The following is an 8,146-nucleotide window of genomic DNA, read 5'->3' on the forward strand; positions in this document are numbered from 1 at the left end:
GTTACAGTTAATGCGTTGAAAAACTTTTTACCTTCGTAATGCGATAATTGATTTCAAAGTAATACCGCCGCATATTATATACATACGCTTACGCGTAGCGTTGTAAATATATATAAAAAAAAAAAAAAAAAACCATATGAAAAAATGCATTAAGAAACAAAAAAGAAAAATCACATTCACAGAATAAAAATTGTAAAACTGTTATTATATATTATTATTACTACTAAAATAATGACGTTAAATATTGATCTTACCGTATAATATATCAAACTCATATCATATTTTAATGTTCGTCATGCATCGCTATGTACATATTATAAATATAATATGAAAAATCAATATATATGCAGTGTATTAAATATCGAGGTATATTTCGTTGACTCGATAATGTATAAATCATACATCGAATCCACCGGTGCTGATAATTTTATCTCTACCTTAATAGATATATGATTTCAACGTAACATTCCTCGATGAGACGATGAGTTGTATAATGTTGTACGTATGTAATCGAGGCGATATGTATCGAATTATATGCGATCGGAGGGATAATACGTATTTCGCTCGAATTTCAAGATTTTACGCCGTGAGATGAAAATGAAATCGAACGAATATTGATGGAGGGAGGAGAGTTTTTAATTGATTAAAAATAAAAAATATATACGTACATGAATAAATGCAAAAAATAAATAAATGAATACTTAGTTGAATTCACGTAACCGGCCACACCCCATACGTCGAGATAAATAGAAAAAATACATCGATAAAATTACAATGGATTTGCGAACGGTCCACAGACTAGTATCGAAATTTCTTGATTTTAGCCGGCTTCCCGTCACTCCAATACCTCGATGTGTCTTTATTTCGATTCATCTGTGAGATCTAACAATACGGCGGGTGAAAAAGAGATGAAAAGAGAAACCCACGAAGTATCTCGTGATACATAGCAGGGCGCGGAATACCGCGAAATGAATCGCTATCGATATCTCGTGATTGGTAGCAGCCGAAGAATGAATCGACGCGCATAATTCATTTTTATATACGCGTTGTTTGGGTGGAAAAAAAAACCCGACAGAAGAAAGAATCGGGTATAGATTCACAATTTCAAAAACGAACAGGCCGAAAGGAGCATATCTTTTGTACAGCGAATGTCTCGTCGTTTTTCTTTCCTTCTCTCCTTTTTTTGACGTTATATCGTTTTGGCTGGGATTCGGTCTGTCAGAGTTTGACGTTGAACCGGAGATTAATAACTCCTTCTACATCAGAAAGTAGACATACCTGAGTATACGGAAAGATGAACGTTATATAATGTTACAGGCCGTCAAGAAAACGGCCAATGCGAATGGAAGGGAAAAAAAAAAGTATCGAGCCCTGCTCGAGACATTCGTACCGGATTGAAAGGTGATGCATTTATTATGTGTATCAATTCATGCCTCTGACATTAGGATATTTTTTCTGCACAGTTTTCACCCTCTAGCCGATCTCTACTTGTCGGCTCCTCGTTCACTTGGGACTAACCCTGGCACGCGTTTAATCATTATCACGAATTTAATTAAGCACAACTTCGCAGGCAGTCTTTAGCTGGTAGAACAAGAAAGAAGAAGGGAAGGGATAAACAGAAAAAAAGGTAAGAAAAATTAGAATAAGAAGAGAAAAGCTTGGCAGCTTTTTAACGATTGGTTATCGTGGTGCTGCTTTTGTTACGAGGCACAAGGGTAAAATTAAAAAACTTTTCAACTCAAGCCCTCTCGAGAAGTGGGTAGCTGAAGCCAATAATTACTCTTACGTTCTAGTATGACTTCACTCTTCAAAAACAGGTAGGTATACACACCGTTGAGAATACGCCGTTCGTACGTACGGTACATAATAGTAGATGAAGACTCCTTATCGCCGTCCAACACTAGCTACCATCAAGAATTAGGTTACAAACTTTCTGATTTTCTTACTTTACTAGAGCCAAGATGCCGTACATTATCAATATTCTTGACATGGAACTAACGATGTTTGATTATACAGTGTTGACCGGTGATGATTTTAGCTCAATTTAATCGACAGAATCATGTTCTTGCGATCAAAGTACGTGAGATCACTCCGTAAAATGAAATGTAAAACATGATTTAGGGGTGAAAAATCAATTTTTTTTTTCTTTAATTCAGGTTTATATGCTAATCTAATGCAATTCGACCTCAGGAATCCGAATCTGTAAGCCAAATTGATTTATCCATGAAATTGATCGAGTTATCGCCAATTTATCGTTTTTTGGACCAGAAAAATGGAGATAACTCGATAGGAAAAATTCGTAGCTCAATTTGGCTTTGAGATTCGTGTTCCTGAGGTCACATTACATAAGAAAAGTGCCATACGATCAAAATTTTTGGCCAAAATTTGAAGAAATCGTGAGGGGTACCTCTTGGAAGAATCTCAAATTTTGGCAGATTTTTTTTATTTTTTAAAATTGATCGTATGGCACTTTTCTGACGTATTTTGACCTCAGAAATCCGAATCTGGGAGAAAAATTGATCTATCTCTAAAATTGACCGAGTTATCGCCAATTTTCAGCTTTTTGGGGTCAAAAATAAAAAATTCATTTTTTGATCTATCTTTGTGTAATTTGAGCTCAGGAATCCGAATCCGGAGGAAAAAATTATCTATCTCGAAAAATTACCGAGTTATCCCCATTTTTTCGCGATTTTTGGCATAAATTTGAGGATATCTCGAAGGGAAAAAATCGTAGCTCAATTTGGACAACGGATTCGTGTTCCTGAGGTCAAAATACATAAGAAAAGTGCCATACGATCAATTTTAAAAAATAAAAATTTTTGGCCAAAATTTGAAAAAATCGTAAGGGGTACCCCTTGGAAAAATCTCAAATTTTGGCCAAAAATTTTTATTTTTTAAAATTGATCGTATGGCACGTTGCTTATGTATTTTGACCTCAGGAACGCGAATCCGTTGTCCAAATTGAGCTACGATTTTTTCCCTTCGAGATATCCTCAAATTTGTACCAAAAAATGCGATAATTCGGCAATAACTCGGTAATTTTTGCAGATAGATCAATTTTTCTTTTGGATTCGGATTTCTGAGCTCAAATTACATTAAGATAGACTGAAAAATTAATTTTTTATTTTTGACCCCAAAAAGCTAAAAATTGGCGATAACTCGGTCAATTTTATAGATGGATCAATTTTTCTTTCAGATTCGAATTCCTGAGGTCAAATTTTACAAGAATAGCATATAAAACCTAATTAAAAAAAATATTGATTTTTGACCCCAAAATCAAGCTATTTCAGGTATTTTAAGCTCATGAATCCGAAGCTGGTAATTAAAATGATCCTCATCTATCGAATCGATCAACTTGTAGCTAATTCAGCGTTCCGAAAAACAAAAAAAAAAAAGATATCTCGGTAAGTACAGCCAAACCAATATGGTTATTCTCCTTAATGAGCAATTAAAAATGGGTTACATCCCCCAGAGAATCTTAGCAACGCTGAGCGCGGCTCAGCTTCATAGGATTTTTCTTATTATTCAAACATTCGATTTATTTCCGACGTTTGATACAGTCACGAGATTTTGTCGAAATTCTTTCGGGAAATCAGTGTGTTCAAATAACAGACAAAGGACATAAGTAAGTAGCTGAAATTGCCTGAAGTAGAGATACAATTGAGAATATTTGAGGTTCCAAAAATAAAGCACCTAATTGCGATGAATTTGACCTCCACGATTTTATAGGGTAGGGGATAGGGTTGTAACGCGTATTAATAATCAACCGCATAATTCAGGTTACAACTTCGGGATAAACCGATTGAACAATCGCGAAACCTGTCCCGAAGAAAGTCAGTAGGTCATGCCACAAACAATAATACACCCACCGAATAATTCAACGTTTCCATCGTTCCAATTTCAATTTCAATCTCAGTTTCAATTTCAGTTTCAATTTCGTTTTCATTCGCACCCCTGGTGCGGTGTGGCAGCGGTTCACAAGAACGCGTTTCAAGTTGAAAGTTCAAACCGTACATGTGGGAAAATTTTATCGTAAGAAAATAATCCGGATATCGAAAAGAAACAGGGGATAAAATCGATGAAGAGATTCTTCCCTCATTTTGGGCTAAAAAGTCCTCTTCGTCAATTAAATCCAATTAGAGGAATTGAAGAGGTTTGAACTTTTCGATTTTTCCCATGACGTCGTAGTTCCGTTCCATTTTCATTTCCATCAACTTTGCGAAAAAATCTTCCTTCCCTAATTAGTCGTTACGTCTTTTGACGTCGAATACGAAATTGAAATGCAGATATTAAAATGCAGTTCACAGAAGTGGAACACCAAAGCACGATGTGTTGTAAAATCGCGATTACTGCACGGTGACTCTATCTGTTAATTATTTCACATCCCTTATATTGGTACCCGGTGTGCAGCGCTAATTAGAAATTAATTTGAAAATCATCCAACCATATTTGCAGGTCCCATGCATCGACTATACACGATACCAGTTACACGTGATTCGAGTATGCGTCACAATATCGTCACGTGAAGTGATAAATGGTATACAACGGTACCCGGAATACGAACTGAAACTGATCATCGCAACGCGAGCAATACTTGTGACGAACCCCGAAAGTGTAAATGAAAGAGAGAGAGAGAGACAACGTCAAAGCGCCACAAGCAAAAAGTAAGTCACGCAAACAAACGATCTCTTTTTCTAAAAATACTCCTCGATATTGTGAAACGACCGACGATCACCGGGTAGCTTGTAATCGAGAAGACGAAAAAAAAAAAGAAGAAATCGACGAATCGGTCAGTCCAGTCTCTCGATGCCAGGCATTCCAGGAATGTAAATCCTGAAATTATTCAGTGAGAAGAGATTCGATGGAATTATCCTCCGCGACCTGCAAACCGAGGGGGTTATCCTGTCGGAATTGACACTAGTTTACATTGTAAATTTGTACGTCTAACAGTGGCGCATCTAGAACTTCGGAGAATCGCGTCGATTAATCAGAGAACCATAGGTAGGACGAGATATACCTTGGTACATAGGTATATGGAAAGAGCGGGAGGAGGAGAGGGATGAGAAACACGTGTGTGGAGGTAGGATATCCCTCGGGGTGGCGTAGCGCAGAAATCGGTATAGGTATGCATACCTCGTTACAGACGTGATCTTGTCTATGGTATGTGTCTTGGATTACAGAAATGATAGTTTATACGTCGAGTTAGCTAACCCTCGAGGTAGAGTAGTGGTTCCAAGTACATACAATAATGGCGGAATACATTTTAGATTGATCAACGTTACATTCCGTTCAAAGCTGCCGTGTAATTCGAAACTTGCAGGATCTCAACCTCCCAGATTCGTTCGGTGGGATAAGATTTCCGTTGAAAATTTTTCGACCACCAGCATTTCGCAGACACCAAAAGACTCGAAGACAAATTTTGATCTTCGTTTCGAAAATTTCAACTCATCGAGAAACGAGGACTTCTCCGATCAATTTTACGAGTTTTGGGGTTGACAAAAAAACGAAAAAAAAAAAAATATTCCACAGAGATAAAGTACAAGTATCGCCGTAGGTGTATACTTTTGCGAAGTCCAACTTGAGGGATCAGTGTAACTTATAAGTGTCCATCGCAAACAGACGTCCGGAAAAATAACGGGGAAAAAAATATCTTCCCACCGTTATCTGCCCGTTAGTTCCGCTCGTTCGGAAGGTCCAACTCTGACAACGGGATAAGAGCCTGAAAAGTTAGATCCCAAAACGCTCATGGCTCAGTTCTTTATTACGACCGTCTATTTTTGTTTCTTTCTTTTAGCGGACGACGCCGCGCGTGCGACAAAAGTGGGTAAACCGGATGCGCGGTTTCCGCAATTTGTCGATTAAAGTCGACCGAGTTAATTCTCATTAATTTATTAATCGTCGTTGCTTTTCCTTCTCAGTTCACCTCTCCGAGGTTGTCTCGTAATTACGTCCAGCTTCATAAAGTCCTGACCACAGGACTCGCGTCGTACCTGCCGTCAAGTTTTCCTCGTTTCGCACATGTGGCGTTCGCTACAGATGCCGCAAATATTGGGGGGGTAGATGTACACCGAATCGCTGAGATCGAAGAGCAAACCGAAAGCGGCTGTTTGGTTGGCGCAATTATTTCTTCCCCATTTTAACGCCTCGTATATCCGGTCGGTTATTTGATTTGTACCACGTCGAAAACGAGTTACTCGCATTATGAAAACCGACTGCAGTAGCGTCCTCTCATTTAACGTAGCCCGGGTAGAGCTGACTTCTGCCCGTTTACGGAGATCAAAGGGAAAGCGAACTTGAGAGACGAGGCGACTCTTTGAAATTTTTATTCATTGTGTAGGAAAATTAACGGCAACTAGGGTAGGAGCGAGTCGTGCTAATTCGCACTACTCGCTCGGGCGTAACGTGCACGCATGCATCCGCGTTCTACTGTATAATACGGACTAATTTGAGCAAATTACATGTAAGTCGAGACATTTCTCGCGACGTACGTACTTCGGTTCGATGTGTAATTCCGATAATCCGACGTATCTCAAGAGCCGACGCGGATGAAAGGAAGAACGATGATGCTATTTATCGCATGGTTCGCGAAGGTAGAGAAATATTTGTGTCGTGGCACAAGGATTTCCTCATTTTAAAAACCTACAATTTCCATTCAAGCTATTTCTACGTCGATCCGGGATATACCACTGGGAATGCGTTTTATACCGTGCCCCACCCCCCTGTACGGGGTGCCCGGAAAGCTGGTGCTTTTTAGCCTTCGTAAAGATGAGTCGGCTGCGGTCATAAGAACGCATTAACTACGGTTATTGGTCGTAAACAGGCGCAAAATCGTCGTTTCGGTTAAATCCATTTCTAAGTAGATATCGTGCGCTTGCAACGATTCGTATTCCACGTTATATCGACACACCTGAAGAGAACGTACGTGCGAAAGTTTTTTAATTCACTTATCGTTAGTTGTTAGAATTAAATTTATTCAATTATTGGAAATTCAGATTGCAAACAATATTACACGTTATGGTAGCACACATGGCATTCTCCACGTCTGTGGGGTCCGTGTTTCACGTGAAAAGAATAAAGTAAAAATGGAAAAAGAGAGAAAGATTGATCTACCTATTAGAACCTGAGACTATAAGCCGCTCGGGCTCTCTTCCTAATGCCCTGTGTGATGTACAACATATAAAAGTATTTACGAGACAAAGGTAAAAAAAAAAAAACACCAGAAAAGATCGACTAGCTGCCGGAAAGAAAGAAGGGTGCGAAATAATTTTCAAAAACTCCCCAAATACCAGGCGTATCGAAATTGCATGGCGACGGGACACAAGAAATTCGCCGAGTTAATTTCGATTTTTTCGAGTCGTTCCTATGAAAGTAATAGAGAAAAAAAAGTAGTTAACAAAAAAAAGTAACTATTGCCCGTGACAACTGACTGCAGTGCGACTCGTGGGTAATGCTCTTAGCTTAATTTCTCCCCATAAACTGTCCCTCGCCGGCTGAACTTTCACCGTGTAAAAATACACAGAAAATAGAAGAGAGGCTTTATTTTCCACGCGATGAAACAATCCTTCAGATACAATTAAACGTATTTTCTCAACCTCGCCGTTTGTTTAGCCGATGTAACGCGCTTAACTTTGAAATGTGATTAACAATTAGGTTTCCAATTAAATTTCTGTTTTCTCTGTTTTTTTTTTCTTCTCTTCATCCGTTTCTTTGGCTTTAATTTTCTTCTTTCTTCACACTGAATTTTCGTTCTACCAACCGCAGACGTTCGCCTTTGTTATTTTAAAGACACCCGCCCGGAGCTTTCGACAGAAATACCGAGTTCGTCGTCGGTTGATGTTGTACGTCTATAAATTTGCAAGTTTTCCACCCAAAGCCGGTCTGAGTTGTAAATGAAATTAGCCTGTCTCCTGTACCGTGAAAATTTCACTCGTATTAGAGGCAAGAAAATAAGCTTTTTCCAACGCACATTCTGCCCCTTTGTCGGGGCGTACGGTGTTTCAGACTGAATTTCTATATCCGAAGATTATCTCCGTTTCAACGGGAGACAAGAAAATAGAAAATGAAGAAGATTCCCCCGCCTTTTTTAGCTAGAAACTTCTTGACGGCGATAACTTCGCGTTACGGCCGGGGCTCCCGTAATCATCAA

Source organism: Athalia rosae, chromosome 4, assembly GCF_917208135.1.
Source record: "Athalia rosae chromosome 4, iyAthRosa1.1, whole genome shotgun sequence".
Lineage (NCBI taxonomy): Eukaryota > Metazoa > Arthropoda > Insecta > Hymenoptera > Athaliidae > Athalia > Athalia rosae.